Genomic DNA, 20,060 nt, shown 5'->3' on the forward strand with positions numbered 1-20,060 from the left:
TACCGTTTGGCCCTACCCAAAAAGCAGCAGGAACCGACCAATTATCCGGTGGGACTTTGGTTCCGAGGTCATTGCTTTTTTAACTGTTTTTTGCAACCCATCCCAAACGGCCCACTTGACATTAGCGAGAAGCGACCGACCCGTACCGCACCGGGCAAAACGCGACTGTCTAGACGAAGCGAATGGAAATGCCTGTGACGGTGCTTTATGCTTCATAATTCCCGGTGCGATCGTTTTTCGATGCCGGCGCACCATTTTCACTCTGTCATGCTTCGATATTCGCCTACTGCGTGCTGTTCGCGTGAAGGGATCCTAAATTTTGTAACATTAAATTTTTCCCACCGGCACACACACACACACACAGACATAACGGGAAGGGAAGGAAAACGATACAACGCACCAAAAGTTTGGCCCATCCCGTCGCGGCACGAAACTGCTGACAATCATCGCCAAATCGTTATCGAGCAAATAAAAACACGCATTAATGTCCTGGCCGGGCTGCTACACGCATGGTGCTGCAGAGCCGGTGCAAAACAAAAACCACCGACACACACACACGCACAGAACGCGTTGGGGCACATGAAAGGTGATCAATTTTTTGTATTCAATTTTTTAAAACAACACTGCGCCCTTTGCGCGGGAGTGCAAAATCAGATCAGAAGTAAAACACCGCAAGGGAATGGACATAAAATGTGTTTTGTTTTTTTTTTCTTTTTTGCGGATTTCACACAAATCCCTTGCAGCACACGGTGGAAAGGGACGCCAAGCGAAAAAAAAGTCGATTATTGGCTATCGGTTGAAGGTGCAATTTATAAATAAAAAATTCAACCAGAAAGCATTCAGCGCAATAAAAAAAGGGAAGCGCAATAAAAACGAACCACTGAAACAATGGGGCGCATAGTGGACGGGGATTCGTGCGCATCAAACGTCTGTCTGACAGATAGCGCCTGTTTTTATGCAATCTTTACTACCTGAAGCTATGTGAGCGGAACACGTTTTAATAGCACCTTTTTTACCGCCGCAGCGGCTCATGTGCTGGTGAAGCTGTTGCCCCAACCAGCCCCAAGCAGCTGAACCGTTCGGTAAGCTGAACAACTTCATGGGGGCTTTTATCGGCGAAAGAATTCCTGGAAGATCAACGCAGGGATTAAAAGGTGTTTTTTTAAGCAAAAAGAAAAATAACGTGATAACGAGAGCTATTCTTCTATTTGTCACGTTTCACGGTGTGCTTTCAGAACAGTTTCCTACGAAAATACAAAAAAAAAATCCTCTTTCAACCTAATGCACACTTTTGTACAAAACGAAACAACAAACTGCACACTTTTAAGCGCCTAAATGCATGCATGCATGCCAAACTCGATCACAAAACAGCTATAATTGGTGTGGCTGTTTGACACACTTATTATCCAATTACGGCACATTATCCTCTGCTGCCTGTTAGGTGTGTGCGTGTGTACGTTGCAACACACATTTGCAACGTTTGGGTTGTGACTTTTGCTACCGACCGGTCCCAGGGTTCTGACCCGAATCGGCCGATGCTGGCAAAGTTTCAACACGGCTACACTGCCGAACTACTCTACGAGCGACTAATGAAAACTATTTTACACTCGACCGCCACAGTGTGCAGTCCTTTACATACCGGTGAATGGATTTGTGAGGCCAAACACACACAAAAAAAAAGAACGCTAACAAAGTTGATAAAGTGGAAAAAGTTTTGAACAAAGGGCAGTATATGAACGATGAGTACGGTTCGTAAATGAGTTTGAATGTTTGCACAAAACTTACCTACAAACACGAAAGGATGAGCTAATCAACTGAGAATAAACAAGAAACATATTGTTTATGCGGTAGAGATAGCTTTTCGGCATTTTAATGTGCTTTTTTATCATTATTTATGATGATTGGTGATGGTTCAACTATTTCGTGAACATTTACTGTATTTTTCCTAATACTGAAGTTTTCCTTGAGTTTTCAATAAATTGTTGAAATTGAATGCTCCTAAATGTAGGCAACATTCTGGCAGAATCCAATTGGAACCTGATTATATGCAATCTGCACTGCAATACGGCATTAAATGAAACGATATCCATAAAAATGCGACAAAACATTGCAAATTTTGAGTTAAAACAATTTTTATATGCCAAACATCTACCAGACATCTTAATCTCAAAAAGTAAATAGCCAACAACCTTATCTTTGCGAGCAAAATAAATAATAATGCAGATTATTTGATACCGCTCTTACCTCATTTGACTAACACACCCAATATCAGCGGTTCGACACCGCAAGCCACAGAGCTTAACCGGGGCGCCGGGCAGATAATTAGCAGGTCAGGTTATCGGTTCCGTGTGAAAAATGACACCAAATTAGCGGCTGCCTGGTGCAGTCAACCTAGCGTTAAATTGCTCAAGGCGTTTAGTTCGTTTTTTTTAGTTGCTTTATCTGCGCACCCATTCGCTTCGTAATCGTTGTTTACTGATTATTTCCTCGGCGTGTGCACACCCAGCCGGCTGGACGGGCCAGCTGAGGCGAACGAGTTGTAGTAGGAATGAGACCACAAAATAATTGAATTAAGATAGTAAAGTTTTGTGTAAGGAAAGTGTTAAAACACTATTTAATATTTTGCTTTTTTTATTTTTTTTTATATTTTGCAGAAAAAAATCAATCGACAAAATGAATTTAATGATCAAAGATCCTCTCTCAATAAAGTAAAGTGCGTTTCCTGAACCGGTTCAGAAACCAATTAAAGCAAGTGCCCTTGTCACACCGGCACCAGTACCGACTGTTCACACTTATGCCACCGTTACCCATTATGCTAAAAACCCCTTTATTAGAAACACTTTAAACAATCGCTGCAAACCGTTTTGCCTTTTCGATTCCTTGTGGGCAACTTTGTTGCTCGTACAGTCCTGCTCCAGCCCAGGCCATTGCCGGTGAGCTAAATATTTAAACGAAACATCACTGATACTCCCCCCGTTCACAATGCTTTCTTCGGAAGTTTTTCTCCCTGCCCACAAGCTTCCCAGAAACAATTCGAAAAGAACGACGTACCGAAAAAAAGGGCCCCCAGTACGGACAAACCACTTTGGCATAGCACAAGTTTTGCAGCAACTTCTTAACTGGCCAACCCTCCTCAGCCTTCCCCCCAACGGAACACCGACCTGTCAACAAACCACTATCGAAATTGTTCGCAAGTGGTGCAACGGCATGGGGTTTAGTTTTGTTCGGCAAGAAACTAAACAAGCCGTTGGGCCGTTGTCGTTTTCCTACCACCTGCTCTGCCCGCAACGGCAAACTTAGATTCGGTACGAATGTTTCTTATCGTCTGGTTTGTATTGCCTATGGGTGTTTTTTTGGTGTTATTGTGTTATTCAGATGATTCAAAAGTTCCGACTAACTCATTTCTTTTTGTGTGCCTTTTGGAAGCCAGTCAAATCGACAAAACGGAACCTCTCGATATCTTCCCGAGACTAACACGACTAACAGAGGCTCGATGTGTACTTGGGCTAAGGGTTCTACTACGGAGCTCCAGCTTATTGCTTCAGGTGAGCCAAAGTGCCAACAGAGTCACCGATTTTTCTGGTTCTGGTTATTGGTTAAACTTTCCGGTCCCTTGCCTCCCGTTACCCACTGATTTCCCCACGGCACGAGCGGCAGGTGTACCGGTAAACACATCGAACATTGGAAAGAACTTCCAAAGAGTGTGTTCGTCTTTACGCCTTGACCGAGTTTACCTCAGCAGGAGCAGCAGCAATGCCTTCGTTAACAATGGTTCCTTTTTAGCTACGGCTTAACATACCCGCTCGCGGGGTTGAGATACAGAGAGCAGAGCTTCGTTTTCTTCGAGTTGCTTGCTTCACAGTTTGGTTCCCTTTCTTTTGGCTCTGCATGCAACATCGGCATCTTACGGAACTATCGGTTAAGATTAACCAGCGACTTCGGAACGGAAGACAAGCAAACAAAACTCCTCCCCGGGGCAGAAAGCAAATGTCCGCCACACTTCACACGTACAATAGGGCTGCCTTTCCGCACCAAAAGCTACAGCAATATTCTTAACCTTACACACAGCGAGCGAAAAACGTATAGGTACAGCCACACGGAAGCGGAGCGAAGCTCGAGAGTCATTTTTCGTCGCATCCAAGCAGAAGTTATAAACATGCAGCAGCAGCGCACTTAAGCGGGTAGTGTACTGCAGGCGACCTGCAAAGCGACTGCAGTAGTAGTAGCAACCGGCCCGTGGGGTAAGATTCTGCCATAACTCTGGCTAACACCTCCATTACTTATGCATGCGCTCCTATCTTCGGCTAAAGCTTTTACGAGTAATTCAAGCGAATTGGCCCTGCGGCTCGATGGGCCGGGGATTCGCGACGAAGGGAAATCTTTGGGGCGAAGAAAACAACACCGGGCCGCAGGAGATGGTTCTGGTGTCCGTGCGAGAGGATGGGGTTGAATATTGCCACCGTAATGGTAATGGTGTAAATGGGGAATGTTATTATTCAATGAAATGTAAAGACGGAAGTAGAGTTCACATAAAACAATGATTATGAAATGTAAAGTGCAGAGTGCTGCCTTTGTGTGCGAGAGAGTTAAGAAAACTATGCAAAAGGTGTTTTTTTCATGATCTTTTACTGTTTTTAGGTATCATTTTACAATAGATAATGGGGGCCTTCATGATTCTAGTTAGTTTTTTGTATGGAGTTTGACAGTTGGAGGCTGAAATCATATAAACACTCCATACAAAACCACACACAAAACTAGCCTGCAATTTTCAGTCTAGATTATTCTAGCCACAAAGCTAGAATTAGATTCAAGTACCTGCTCGAAAACAAGGGGTTTGTTTACATTTATCCCAAGGTGCATCAAAGCGATCAGGTGATGAAATATAGAATCAAAGTGTATGTAGTCCAGGTGGTCTCATAGCATTTTTATAACCAATTTTGGAATTCACTTTTTGACAGAACGAGTGAAAACTTTTGCTCCAACGAGCTTTCTGGAGGCTTGACGAATACTCAAAACACTCTTAAAATCTTCATTCAGAAGCAGAAGCGATTAAAAACCAGCCTTATAAATGAAAACACCTTGGGATAAGCCCGCCTGTATATTATACTCACTTATATAGCTGCTCGAAAACTGCTATACAATGCAAACAGCTGACAGGCTGAAATTTCAGCCTACGAACTTCAAACGGAAAGGACCCCAATGTTGGTTTACTCTTTATAACTTTTTTATTATTACGTCAAATCTTTTTTTGCTCATGATTAGGCTCATGAATAGGCCAAGGCCCTACAAAGATTAAACTAACAATAAATTGTGTATTCTGTACTGAATTTCACCTAGTATATCCTGTTCCAATTAAGTGTTTTTAATTTCAAGCATGATTCTTTGGTGATAGATGTGGACAATGCTTGGCATAACTAATTTAATTTAATTTTACATAAATATTTTCCAATGAGTATAGGAAGTGTAAATGCATAAACTCTACTTGCATTATAACAAAATGTCAGTACTTCCACGTGATGTTTAACACATCATAAAGAACTGTCATACTCAGTGCAGCTTGAACATCATTTAGAAGAAGTTAAAAATTATTGCGATGCAAATATGCAGGGTTTTGAAATCCACTTTTTAATGAACACATTATTACACATTTGTCACCTCCTTCAAGATGTTTTTCAACAGCTTTTACAAATTGCACTTGCATCATAATAACACTCATTAAACATGATTTTCAACAAATCGCAAAGAACTGTCAAAGAACTCAATTAAGCTAGAGACGTGTTGAAAATCATGCGTAAGAACTTCAAACATATTGTTATGCATTGACATTTGACAATTGACAGCTATTTAAAAGCGCTTTGAGAAATGAAATGACATTTTGAATCGACTCGGAAGCCTCTGTAATATTTGACATCTGATACAAAACACATCGTCAGCACAAGGTCCGTAAATTACTACAGGTCGATCTGTTCAGTGTACTTTGACCAATCTTCATATGACAGCTAGGGAGTGCAAAGATACTTAGCAATTCATACAAAGTAACCATAACTCCCTATCTGCCAATCTCCATAGACATCTCCACCTATTATGGCTACCGAAATTATGTAGTCTATCTAGCCATTATGCGTTACCAGTGAAAAATGCTATTGACATTGGAAAATGGCTCGAAAAGCCCTGAATAACATATTGTGCTAGGTATAAGCTTTAGTACACTTTCCAGGATTTACAATAATTATGTAACAAAATAATTTAAACATTTTGAGATCAAATGTTGAATGTATTAATACAACACTGTTATTTTTCATCGTTCGATTTACATGAAAAAAAGATGTGACAAGGAGAAAAATGAAGGCAAAGTTAAGATAATTCTAACAAATGATTTGAATCATACAAACACTATAATGAAAAAAATCTTATAAGAGTTTCTTAATGCCTTCAACTCTTTCAATGCATTAAATCCGTTATTTTTTAATATCCGTTTTTCTAGTGAACGCTAAAAAGAATCGAATTCCACAGATGGAACATATTTGCTTTAGCTCAAGATCAGGTACATGCATTGAAAAATTTGAACCATACTAAGTAAAGCTGATGTTTGTATTAACATCCGGTTCCTGCCACGAGACACACAAACACACATTTCCATGCCAAAGAGCGCAACAACGATGGACTTCCATTACAACAAAGCCCTCCGAACAAGCATCGAACTCAAACCCCGTAAGCGAGCGGCTTCTTCACTGCTGGACCTTGGCTTTTGCACACTACCGTGTGTGTGTGCGGGTCCGTGTCACCCTCCCCATGCCTGCACTGTTTACATTTCATTAGGTGTTGACTTTTTTATTAGCCAAACGTTGGGCAGGCAGCCGGCGGCGTCTGTTTTTTTCTGCAAAATTTGCGAACCAATAGCGGAGCAGGCACCGAAGCACGGAAGTGCTAAAACCCGGCACAATGTGATACCGGGTGGTGGGGATGGTGCTCCCGGTTGCCCGGCTTTCTGCGTTGGCACCGAAAGGGACACCGGAGCCAACCATGTGCAACGAAACTTTGCGCCTGCGACACACGCGGTTGAGGTAGGTCGGACGGTTATGCAACAGCGGGCCTTCATTGTGGCGACCCGATCGATCGATGTGCACCGTCGTCGCATGGGCATGGATGCATGAGTTATTTCTAGCCATCGACCGTGGCTGCTCCATGTTTCTTTTTTTTTGTGTGCTGTTTCTCTGTCCCCAAGCCTATGCGATGACCACACGGTGTTCTATTACAGGCATGGCCAGTGATGTTAACTTATGAACTTCCCGCACTCTCTCTCGCTCCCTGAAGAGTGTAGTTCAAGCATATGGCGTCGCACAATTTAAACTGCCAACTGCATTTGACACATCGATTATTTGACGGGCTGCGTGGAGCGGCGTAAAAATCACTCATAAAGGCAGTAAACGTCATGTCACACTGGCGTTCGATTAATGACCGGCATGCTGCACACACACACAAACACACACTCGGGACAAGCGAGGCAATCCTGATTTACTTCCATTCAATGCAAAAAAAAACACGGATAAATGGAGTCGTGCGCTTAATCGACTAATTGCACTTTGCACTGATCCCACTGTTTATGGACGCGACCTGGGAATAAAGAACACGGGTAGTGTAGCAAAAAAGGGTAGAAAATAAACTGTAGAATATACCCATGGCAACACAACAACAGCCAAATGGGAAATGGGTGAGCTCTCGAGCCAGGCGTCAAAGTGAGCTCAGCGCGAGACCGGCCGAAGTGTGCCCGAAGTGGACGCGCTGAAGCGTCCTTCAGCAAAAGTGCCATTAATATGGCGCGACAGATAATAAGGAACAATTCAATGGTTTATGACTAATTGCAAATACAAGCTAGTACCCCCATCCCTGGCTGTGGTGCATAAATTCAAGTCAAATCCATTCCGGAGCGGCTGAAATAAATCACCCCGGGAGATTAGCTGGTTTCGCTCTTTCGCTAACCTTGACCGAAAAGCTGTCTCCCCTAGCTACGTTTCACAACACACACACAAGTCATGTTTGGTGAATTTCGTGAGAAGGGTGGCTCGGAATGGTTCAGATTCCCCGCGGGGCATAATCGTTCGTCACCCGTCCCGCAATGAGCAGGTCGTGACAATGCTGTCCGCTAAAGATGGTTTTGCACTAATTAGGTAGATACCGAACGACCCATCCCGTGCCCGGTTGTCATTTAAGCTCCTTGTGTTCTTGCGTTGGTTTTGCGGTTTTGACACATTGCACGCATCGCACGTGTGGAGGGGGAGTGTTGGGCGACAAATTACGATCTCCGGCGGTGTGAAAAGCGCGAGCTTTCATGTTTTCCACAACTGTTACCGCCATACGCACACACGCCGCACAAGCGACAATATCGTTGGAAATTCGTGGCCACGTTTAGGGAAATGTAACCCGCTCGTGCTGGTGACACAGCGATGATTATGGGGTTTTGGGTGCCGGATAGATAATAATCATGATAGCATGATGTGTGGCCGAACTTGGCCGGGTCGACCACAGCTGCATCACGCTCAATGACCGATTGACAGACTGTTAATAACTTTGCGGTGCTCACGTGCAATCGTCTTAATCAGTTGAATACAGGGTTTCCCACGATTTATTGGTTGGTGCGTTCCCACGATTTTTTTTGCCGTTTCCCAGAATTTTTGGTCCAATTGTATTGATATCCAATCGGAAAATTCCAATAAATTATGGGAACGAAATCCAAAAATCTATGGGATACGGGTAAAATATCGTGGGAACGCACCAAAAAATCATGGGAACTGACCAATAAATCGTGGGAAACCCTGTAAATCAATAAGTTCTAAAAAGAAACAAACAACGAGTTTGTGCTCAGACGAATCATTTCGAAAAAGATAGATTCTAACATACTAACAAGTCACTTACTTGGTTAGGTGTCAAAATGGCAAAATGGCTCAAAATAGAATAAATAATTGCTCCTTTGGCAAAATGAAACAAAATGGCCCAGCTCGGAAAATGGAATGAATTGTTTTTGTTTCTACTCTTTTTTACAAACTGAATTACTGTAGAATGGAACGTGATTTTGCATGAAATGTTGACATTATTGCAGTTGGGAAATGTCCTTCCTTCGTATGCAAAATCTAGCACGAATCGTAATAGTCCCCAATACTTAAACAAAAATGGAAATCTTGAAATAAAATGCGTTCTAGCAGTAATGTATCATCATTATGAATAGTCTGAAGAATGCGCCTAAATGTATGCAATCAGGTGTACATTTTTGACCTAATAAAATTAAAAAAAACAACAGTGACGTCATCGATGTCGAGGTAATTGACGTCCATTCATTGTGGAATCTTTTACTAAAAATTATTTCATGCGTAAAATTTCATCATGTATGGTTGAGTGTTTTTAATATTATTTTTTTAATTTATTCGCGATATTTGTTCAATCATAAAATAACTTCATCGATTGACTCACGATGGTTTGATTTATAAATGACGCTTCAAAGTTTTTTTTTGTAGCTTCAAATTAAGCATGCTTGAAAGCTCACAAACAGACATTTCCTCTTGATTCGTGGCTGATTAAGGCACGTTCAAAAATCAACACACCCCATCCAATGCAAACCCAAAGCTGCAATCGGAAAATCAGCAACAAAATCCGTCCCACTCGCACAAAAATGCCCACCGGTGCGTAAATTTGTGCAAAAGAAATGGAAGGAAAAACCCTTCAGCGGGCAAGTGGAGTGGGCAGCAAACACATCCCAAAAACACCATACATATTCCACTTCATTCCGGGTCACTAAAGTCAACCGCAACCAGTTGTCGAAAGCGAATCTGAGTGCTCCCGGCACAGCCTGATGGGTGCAAATCAAAATGAAGAACAAAACAAAATACGTAAATATCTGCCCCACCGCTAGCATAAGCTCGGCTTTTATGTGTATTTTTGCAATGCTCCTACAATGTGTGTGATTGTTTGTTTTTTTTCATATAGCGGTTATTTCGAAAAAAAAAATATTGGCATCCCTGCAATGCCACCGGCAAACGTGCTGCACCAAAGCTTTTAAGTATCGGTATTTTTGTGCAAATTTTACTTTTGTGCATTTTCTGAAGCCACCGGCGCTGCGCTGCTGCTGGAGGAGAGAAAAAAAAAGGCCAACGAAAATATTTACAAACGCAATTGACCGTGTCACATCCATATGGGCTCCAATAAGGGGACGTACAAAATATACATACGTACTTATGTGTGTGTGGTGTACGTGCACGGTGAAAAGCCGCATTTTGCGTACATTGTACCATTCGTTGGTGGCTCGCGCGAATGGCCCGCTCCCCTTGCACTTGGAGGCCAATCGGAATTATTCCATTAAAATGCGCGAAAACGCAGCACAACAGGGTTGCAGTTGACAATGCGCTGGAATTTTTGCCACCAGCAGTACACATTTTATTGGCAGAACGGCTCGTTTGAATGCCGGTGACTCCGGGGAGAGCATGTTCTCCCCGGAGAACAATCGAACCATCATAAGCTTCGATCGCATGTGCCAAATTCACATTTTTGGGTTTTTTTTTGTCCATGAAAATGGCCATGTTCAAAGTATTATTTGAATTCAGGCAGTATTTAATTTGGGGAATACTACCATTCACCTGTCAAAAACAGCAGGCAATTGACAATCTCATCGATTCAAAGGCAAGTTTCGATTTTTCTGAAGCCTCAGAGCAGGTCCTATCATGAAACCAAAGCTATAACGAGGTATGTAAAATGACGTCATGTTTACTGGATTCAAGGTAGTGTGCAAATTGATAAAAATTTGCAGCCTTTTCAGCAATAATTAATTGTTATCCCAACAAAACAGCTAAAAACATATGTTACAGGGTTTCTAAGGCAATCTCCAATGTGCACAACATAATTCATCGCTTGCAAGATGTTTTTCAACACGTGAGTGTTACATGGTTTTCCATGTCTATTTTGAATGTAACCATTGTTATTCACCGCGTGCAACGTGTTAATCCACATCAATCTGATATTTCATTTCCATCATCATAATTTTTAATTTCCCCAGCATGATTTTCAACACGTCTCATGCTGGATTGAGTATGACAGTACTTTGTGATGTGTTGAAAATCATGTGTGAAAATTGAAATTTCATTCTGAAGCAAACACACCATTTGACAGCTGTTGAAAAACATATTGAAGGTGGTGGAAAATTATGTGCATATTCGGAAGTGACATTCAAACCCCTGCATATTTGCATAGCAATTAAATTTCAGTTCTCCCACATGATTTTCAACACATCATAAAGAACTCTCAAACTCTGTCCAGCTTGTGATGTGTTGAAAATCATGTGTAAGCACTGAAAAATGTTTGTGATACAAATACAACATTTGACAGCTGTTGAAAAACATCTGGCAAGCAATGGAAAATGTTGTTGGCATTGGAAAATGAATCGAAAAACCCTGTATTTAGAAGTATTTTGTGTAATGTTTAAGCACGCATAGATCAATTATTCAGGTTTTCAATAAGAAAAGGATTTAAAGTTGAAGACAATACATGGCCTCAAACAAAAGAAGAAAAAATCAAAAGGGGAGACACATTTTCTTTTCATAAACTAATTCCCATTATTATCGCCCAAAATTGTTTATGGAAAAAAAAAATCATATTTTACTCACCTTTAATAGATGCTCGAACGAAAACGCTTCCCAACACTCTGCTAAATCACCAACCGCCCTCCGTCGTCGCCTTGCACTTTTCCAATTGGGGGAAAAATTGCAATTAACTTCCACTTGTAGCCGGCTGCCGGGGCTTGGACCCCTTTTCTGCCTTGCGTGACCTTTATCTATTTATCAAATTGCTCAATCTTGCTACTCTTCCTACTCCTCGCTCGCTCACTCGCCTTTCTTTTCGTGAGCTTTTTATTTGCAAAACCAAAACCAAACCAAAACAAAACAAAAAAAACTTTCACCAGAACAGGAAAAGATTTCGCTTGCACACGCGATAGACACGCGAAACAGGCGAGAACTAACAACACACGGCAACACACGAAACACCAAGGATACAATACAAACGAAACCGCACTTACACACACACACACTCACACTATTTTTGCAAACAAAACTGAGGGAAAATAGGATTTTTCACGCAATTTTTTTACTTCTTCTCTTCAACTCTTTTGTAAACAATCAGATTCGAAAAAATACACACAAAATTATTATTTTAATTGCACTGCAACCTGCACTTTAACACACTCGGAAACTTTTACCTCACGGCTGCTGATATGTGATTATTTAAACTCTCTTGCTTTTGCTTTTATTTTTTGGCACACCTCCAGTAAACATGAACTGAACTCTTTCCAAACCTGACGTGCTGACGTACACGCTGCTCGCTATTACTTCCTGCAATACCGTTCGCACACACGCACACACACACAGAAGCCTTCTGGTCCTGTGAGGAAAAAAAGGGAGGATAAGGGAATGAAGAACTTAATGTAGATCGACGTAATAAAAATAACTTCTTATGATACCGATCAAGCACCGGCGTAGACACCATAACGTAACGAGCTGATGAGCGATTGACACGAAACGTGATTCTCCTCCACAGGCGAGCTGCAATTCGATTTGCCGTGTTCGTTCTTTCTTCCTCCTTTACCGAGAATCCACCCAAGTTCTGAAACAGTTCTGGGCTAATTCCCTGATTGCATTAGAAAAAACCATAGCTCATCGTCGGACCGCGGGCAAATTGCTTTGGAAAAAGGGAATTTAACAAATATTAGCCCGCAATCAACCGACCGAGTGGTTTGCCGGCTTCTGCTATGCTTTACGGGGGCTCCTTAATGCATTGCTGTTGGGTGCAATTTTGAAAAATACAAACCCTGGAAGCTTCCAGCAAACAGTAGTCCGGAGAAACAGTTCTCCTTCCCAAGAAGGAAAATCCATCCAGCTTCAAGGAATCGATTTTCTCGCAACCCCGATGTTTTCTTGCGTATCGAAATTGGGCCAATCGAGAGCCGGTGTCGAGGGTGAGCTCAATTGGCAGCCTCTCTTCTGTAGGTCAAAATGGTTTCAGCTTCCACTTCTTGCCCCTTTAAAAATAATACCCAAAAATAAAGCTTTCCAAGCCTTTTTGCAGTACCGCAGCAGCCGCAGCTCAACAGCAAACACTTAATGTTTCGATCAATTCCGCTCGATAAAATCGCCTCATCAACGATTCAGCTCGCCCTCATCCAACGTGTTTTCGATTTTCGGGGGGAAGGTTTTTCCGACCTGTTCCGAAACCTTTCTTTCGATATTCCGACGCTCCTGCTTACTCGAAGCTGCATAAAGCTACTTTTGCCCTGCTTGCAGGTAGATATTTCCCATCGATTTATGGTGGTGGCACAACCACACTACTGCACACCAATACACACAGTGAGAAAGGGCGGCTTTTCCACCAACTTTGCGTAGGCATATCGATTATCGTTTGCTCCCTTCAAAAAAAAACAACAAAAAAACACAGGGCGAGGAAAATATTTCAAACGCCCAACCGAACAAAAACACCCAGCAGACGGTGGCCTCGAAACCATATGGTTTTCCTCGCACAAAAGCACAATATCCCTAGCGCACAGGCACAAGGCGAAAAATAGAAGCTGCTGTCTAATCACAGCAGGCTCCGGGAATCGATTTTGCTCCAGCCTACTGCTGCTGCTGCTCCGATGGAAAGGCACGAAGCGGGACTTGGGCAATTTGAAGCGTTTTGGTGTCCAGAGTTGCGAGCATATCATTTCAATTCTGACGACCCAAAGTGTGGCTAATGCTGTCATTGAAATGATATTATAATTGCTCTGTGTCCATACTTGTGGTTGTGTGAAAAAAAAACGTGCTACACACATTAGCCGGCCACGCGGTCACTGATCCGGTTCGAAGGACCATAAGCAAAACCACAAGCTAAACGCAATTTTAATTCACTTTTTCTCCCTCTTCGGTGGCTTCACAGTAGACTGAACACTGCCGACAGATAGAACACATACGGATGGAGAACACACACCAATAAAAAACACCGACACACACACACGCAATAATCCCACTCAAAGGTCAGGTTCGTTGGACGGCCTCGGACGGCTGCAGAAGAAGAGATTTGCAGATTCTTTCTTTTATACGTATGTGTGTGTGTGTGTGAGAGAGTTTGTGTTTGTGTGTGCACACTAGAACGCCAAACATGAATGATCTTGAACGCGTGGCTGCGCTCCAACCAGTGCTTTATCCGGTCTTTGTTGAGCTCTCCTATTGATTTCAACCCCTTCCCCCCCCCCCTCCCCCCCAATTAGCGACCAGTGGAAGAGTAAACCGGCTTCAACAAAGTATGTGCCCCGCACACCCAGACACGCCTCACCAACACGCCACAAACGCACCAACAACTTTGCCCGCAAAACATTCGCAACATGTCAAGTTAACTTTTGTGTGGCCTTTTTTCTTGTTTCTTTTTTTGTTGTTGTTGTCGTTGTTTTCTGCTGTTGCCGGCCTTGCTGGAATGGCGCTCTGGCGCTCTTTGACTTATCACGCGACACACACACACACACAAATCTGCACGGGTAAGATAGGAAGCTGCGTCTTCTTTTCAATCCGGCTTTACTTTGCTGTAAATACATGGCGCTTTCTTTCTTTCAATTGCGTTTGACCCGCGAGCACACACACACACCTACACAAAGAACACTGTACTGTGTTGTTGCGGCTGGCAATTTACACTGCGCCCATTAAAAGGGCTGTGCAGTGCAGTGCAGCAAATCAATCACAAACGCTCAAACCAAACTGCTATCGCTATCACTTGGGGGGGGCACACACACATACCAACCGCACTCTCCAAACCGAATTAGAATCCAACTCTGTGTGGATGCAGCAATACACGCGTACGTAAACACACACACACATACACACAACGAGCACACAACCCGATACCTGGCGACACACACGGGGCGCGCGCGATAAAATCGAACCACACGGCGATTATTGTTTGGGGCACAGGCACGCACGCACGCACGCACTCGCAGCCGAGAATCAAAGCCCCCCGCTCGGGTCGGCGTTCATCGAGAAACTGAACTGGCCCGAGCAGCCCGAGAGTGAACCATGCGGTCGCGTACGAGGACGAGCGGATGAACCGGGCAGCGTGAGTTTGAGAGCATTTGTGTGTGAGAGCGAAGCATCAAATGGAATGAATGGGGTGAACTTTGCGCTCGCATGAACGGATCGTGCGGGGGAATGTTTTGAGAATTGCGTTGGGGTGATTGACGTTTGCTCTCTCTCTCTCTCTCGTGCTCTGCCGTGCTCTCTCTTTGGATGGTTTACAATCCCTCCCGCGTTGGATTTTGGATTTGTTTGGAGCCATCACGGGAATGAATTTTCTGCTTTCTAAGGTGATTTATAGCCATAAAAGCTCGAAGATTTAAACTATTTGCTAATAAAAACATAAAATAAAAATGTTATATTCAAAATAAATCAAATTTAGCTTTCATTCCATCCCTCAATTGAAATACAAATGTCCACATTACCTTCACGGTAACTCCCATAGTTTAAACGCGGAACAGACACGTTCCGGAATAGTAGTGATGGGCCGCCAGCTGCTTGCAAGCCAGACCGGCGGAGTTTTCACGTGCTTTTCTCCCCCCTGCCAAAGAGAGTAAATGGTAGTTTTCTCTCGCATTGTGCTGGTTAGGGTTCTTTCTTACCCGCAACAGGACCTACCTCGAACTGGGCGCCTCCTTAAATTACGATCCTACATTTAGTTTCAAATTTAAAATAAGTTGTGTAACAAATTTATCATAAAAAAGTTTAAACATATAAAGACTATGTTTAACTGCTTTAAATAAGTCAAATCTCGCTGGAATCGCTTAATCTCTTTAAATAATAAGCAAATTTAGAAAATGTTACAAAAACTAAAAAAAACCAATGGCAAAATATAGGAAAAGCTGTTTTAATTTAATTGTTAAGTATTTTATTATTAATTTATTTATTATTCACTAAAGACAGCCCTACCGACTTGTTTACAAGCAACATTGTCCGTTAAAAAATTATGAATAAATTGGTATTTTGTACTAAACTACATAAACTTATAGTTCAAAGTATTACCTATATTACCAATTACCTTAGGATGATTATTAATATATCTAACTGTGGGGTGTACAAAATGTACTACATTTAATTTTTAATACATTAAGTGTACAGTTTGGTGCTTTATCACGCATTTTTTAGTCATATTTTATTTCCAATTTAAATTTTATAAACAACTGTAGATGCTTTCTTACTTTGTTTTTTTTTAACAAGCCACCATTAATAGGACATTGCTTATTATCTAACTGATTGCAGTGATTACATCACGATTACATTGCAGCCCGGTTTAAAGTAAGATCAAATCATACGACAGCAATCAAGGGCCAATGCATTGCAACAACTGTGATCTGATGCACGGGCAACCACCCAACCTTTGAAGTATCAATATTAACGCCATTGAACCGGACGGAACTAATGAATCAACATCCTGCTGCTTGAGTGTATAGGCATCCCTACAGTTCGAACCAATGTGCTCGTTAAAATGGACGATTCTGAATGCATATGGCAGCGTTCGTTAGTGCAAGCTACATTAATAAAATACAAGTTTTTCAGTTATCACATTTCGCAAGATGATTGAACAGCAATGTTTTTAAATTTATTTTCTTGCTAATATACAATTGATGCTGCAGACAAAAGAAAGTAGCATCCCCCACTTCAACCTTCTCTCAAATCTATTAAAATCTTAACTTGTTCTTTGATGTCACATTCAATGTCAAGTTTCATTATCTGACATAGCACCTGCAGCTAGCTCATAACAAATCACGCCACCATTCCAAAGCATCCGTTTTCATTTGCCACTTCAAAGCACGCCAGGTGCGCGGGTCGCTATCGAAAAACTGTAATTCGTTGCTAAAGTTACGCCCGCTTGTGTGACTAAAGATCGGTCAATCCTGCCCATCTCGGGATTCATTTCAACAACTACTAAAACGGGAAGATATCCTTACCCTTTGCATCCCTAGTCAAAGGTACTTCGGCCAGAGAAGCGTCGCTGAGGAAGTGCTGCGGAAGGGAAAGTCCACCGGGTTCAACCAATCGACCAGACCAGTTACCGAGACGAGCTGCAATCACAAACCATCCATTCAGATTTTTTCCAATAACGACGGAACGGATGTTTCAACGAGCGAGCAGGACCCAAAGGAGATCCCGGAGCTGTGTGTTCCGGATTGCTATGAGCACGCTGCTTATTAAATGCTATGCAAATCGGATTCTCGCCCTCTTCACTACAGATACGGACTGCATCGTATTTCCTGCTGGTGGACTATCATCTGGCTTGGGGGTTTTGATACGGTAAAGGAAATTATGAAGCAAGGTGGCTTTACTTCAAATGATAGTGATCAATGTGTGTGTGTGTGACTTTCAGGGTCACTGGTTATTAACCCTCGTGGGTAGAAAGACAAAAGAAGCTTAGGGCATGAATTGTCTATAGGTATGCTGCATTCAAATTGTTTTTTTTTGACATCAAGGTATGACATTCTTTAAAATCAAGATTAGTAGTTTGTTATAATATCCAGAGGATATATTTATTTATTTAAATAATAAAAAATAGCTGTTGGAAGCAAAATTGTCTCTAAGGAATGAAATAAAAAGATGCTTCAAAAATCGTTTTGCTTGTTAGTTTCAAATCTTCAACAATCTAACACTACAGTTACATATGTTTAATCCTTTTTTTCAACCTTCACTCTATTCGGCAAACTATTTCAATGTTAACAATATCTTCAACAGCATCCATTCTTTCCCTATGCCTCCTTCCATTGCTGTTTTGCATGAAGGCACCGGGGAGATCTTTTAAATTAATTCACATGCTGCTCCCTTTCTGCGATAAGCAGCTCATTTCTTACACACTGATAACGTCCGGTTCCGGTCATGGATTTGTATCCCGCCGTGAGACATACCACACATGCAGCCCAATGACACACATTTTACCCTGTGCGAAAGGAGGCCATTGAACGGAGGTTATAAGCCCTGCTGGCGCAAGGAATATCTAACCGGCCCCAAATACGACGGGAGGGAGACAAAACGTCCATTTAGCTCTGTTGTTCTGCTCATAAAATATTCCAATAAGTATTCATATTTGACCCCTTTCAGGAGGCGGCCGGCTTGCTCGGTGTTTACGGTACGACGTACCAGCGTATTTCCACTTCCACGTGCCCTCCGCAACCACGTCGTGCGTACGATGATGATCGTTCCTTAACTATTGTAGCACGTCGTTGCTTATCGCTGGTCTGCGATCGACGACGGTATTATATGAAAATCTCTAACGACGTCTACGGTGGAACGTGAAACTGCCAAGGATGCGTTGGGATAGTTTTTCTTCGAGCCGAGCAGGGGGGATAAGCCTTGTGTAACACAAGAGAACTTGTGCACAGGAAACCAGGGGTGGTGAACCTATTTAATGGCTACGATTATATCGATAGCCATCATTAAGCGAGGGTAAGCCAGAAGCACAGCCGTACGTGAGACATGCAAAATGAATCCTTTACAGAAATGGATCATGGTGAACGTGAGAAAGATTTTTTTTTTCATGGAAACCTATATGTATAAAGTAACCTAAAGTATGTATAAAGAGTTTCTACCTTGTTAAGATACCTTTAAAAAACAAAAACAAAAACATTTCAATTGCATACTTCCAGGCGTTTAGTTTCTTGTCCGTGATTTGTTTATATACTTACTAGCACGTTCGGTCCAAATGCCAAAACACTTTCATTCAAATGAATTTGTTTAAAATGTTCACGAGCGTAAAACCTTCAGTCAAGAAACCCAAAACAAGACATTTGATACTCATCAAATGTCTCCGAAATCCAGCACGTGTTTGTTTGCGTTGGCAACAGTTGGCTTCGAAGCTGTTTCCTTTCCCAAACACTTCCTCGTCCACATCGCTTTGTGAACTTTACTCATTTCTAACCAATCTTTTCGAGGTACATTCATGGTAGCGTAGTGAAACATTTTTAATTAATTTCCCCCCCCATAACAGGTTCCACCCTGTTTACTTCTCCTTTGGCAAATAAGCTCTCGTTGCTCGTTGCTCCCAGCTTAAAGTTTTACTTTCCGTCACTTCCCGGAGCGCCAGCTTCCCATAAATGCGTACCTACCACATCTGAATCCACCAGTTGGGAAAGTTTATCCCTACTGGGGTAAGAAATGTGGAAAGGGACATTTGTTCCCTCCACCCAGCACACTGTACCGAAATATGTCCAGAGCCATTCGAAACGAGGGATGGCAACGGCTTTTATTCAACAGGTTTCCGGCCACCTGTCTCGCATGGTAGCCATTTTGTAGTTGCAAAGAAAACTTTCATCTTCCCTACAGTAATCACGTTCATGATTTTCCAAACACGCACCCGCACGATGCATACACCTGTGGGCTACATCTTTTGCGTTTCGCTTCCGTTTGCCATTACTTGCGTCAGTTTGTCCTACGGTAGCAAATTAAACAGTGAACACAAATTTCAGTTTTTGTTCAAGAAAAATAAAAGGGAGCTTTTAGAAAGATGAAATTAGTATGGCTCCTATTGAATTATATAATACCCTCGGGGGCTGAAAGATAGAAGAAGCTTAAGATATGAATCGCCTAAATGTATGCTACATGTACTAGTTGTTTTTTAATGATTAAAGTGTTAGCATTCAGAGGATACAATATCGTAATAACAAAAACAGTTAGATAATCATTTAAAACATTTAAACTCCCTTTGTAACATAAGCCAAACGTATACTTACAGGGTTTACCTAACCAATCCGACATTGCAAAGAGTGTTTAGGGCGTTTTTCAGTATGTAACGGATTATGTAACGGATAGTAGTAACAGTAGTAACGGATTATGACCATAATATTGTCAACTGTGCGATCGTATGAAGTGTCACAATAAAGAACCATTCTGCTTTGGATCGTTGCTTAGGCAACATCTTCAGCGTTTCACCTTGAGTCTTCAGCCTTCAGTTCCGTCTTCAGTTCTTCCGCCTTCAATTCTACCGCCTTCAGTTCTACCGCCTTCAGTTCTACCGCCTTCAGT

General features: G+C 42.1%; 1 protein-coding gene across 8 annotated transcripts in view; it reads right to left on the reverse strand.

The window, feature by feature from the left end:
- Nucleotides 1-15,044, reverse strand: part of LOC1268642 (fat-like cadherin-related tumor suppressor homolog) — a 264,268-nt gene extending 249,224 nt beyond the window's left edge. For 4 of the 8 annotated variants that reach the window (XM_061661147.1, XM_061661146.1, XM_061661145.1 and 1 more), the window contains exons 1-2: nucleotides 14,799-15,038; nucleotides 11,649-12,420 (exon numbers count right to left, since the gene is read on the reverse strand). The gene's annotated coding sequence lies outside the window, so the exon portion shown is untranslated. Of the gene's footprint in view, nucleotides 1-11,648; nucleotides 12,421-14,798 lie in introns of all 8 variants that reach the window. The other 4 variants (XM_061661142.1, XM_061661143.1, XM_061661141.1 and 1 more) reach the window with 4 other exon arrangements.
- Nucleotides 15,045-20,060: the final 5,016 nt, after the last annotated feature.

The sequence above is a fragment of the Anopheles gambiae genome, chromosome 3 (genome assembly GCF_943734735.2).
Source record: "Anopheles gambiae chromosome 3, idAnoGambNW_F1_1, whole genome shotgun sequence".
Lineage (NCBI taxonomy): Eukaryota > Metazoa > Arthropoda > Insecta > Diptera > Culicidae > Anopheles > Anopheles gambiae.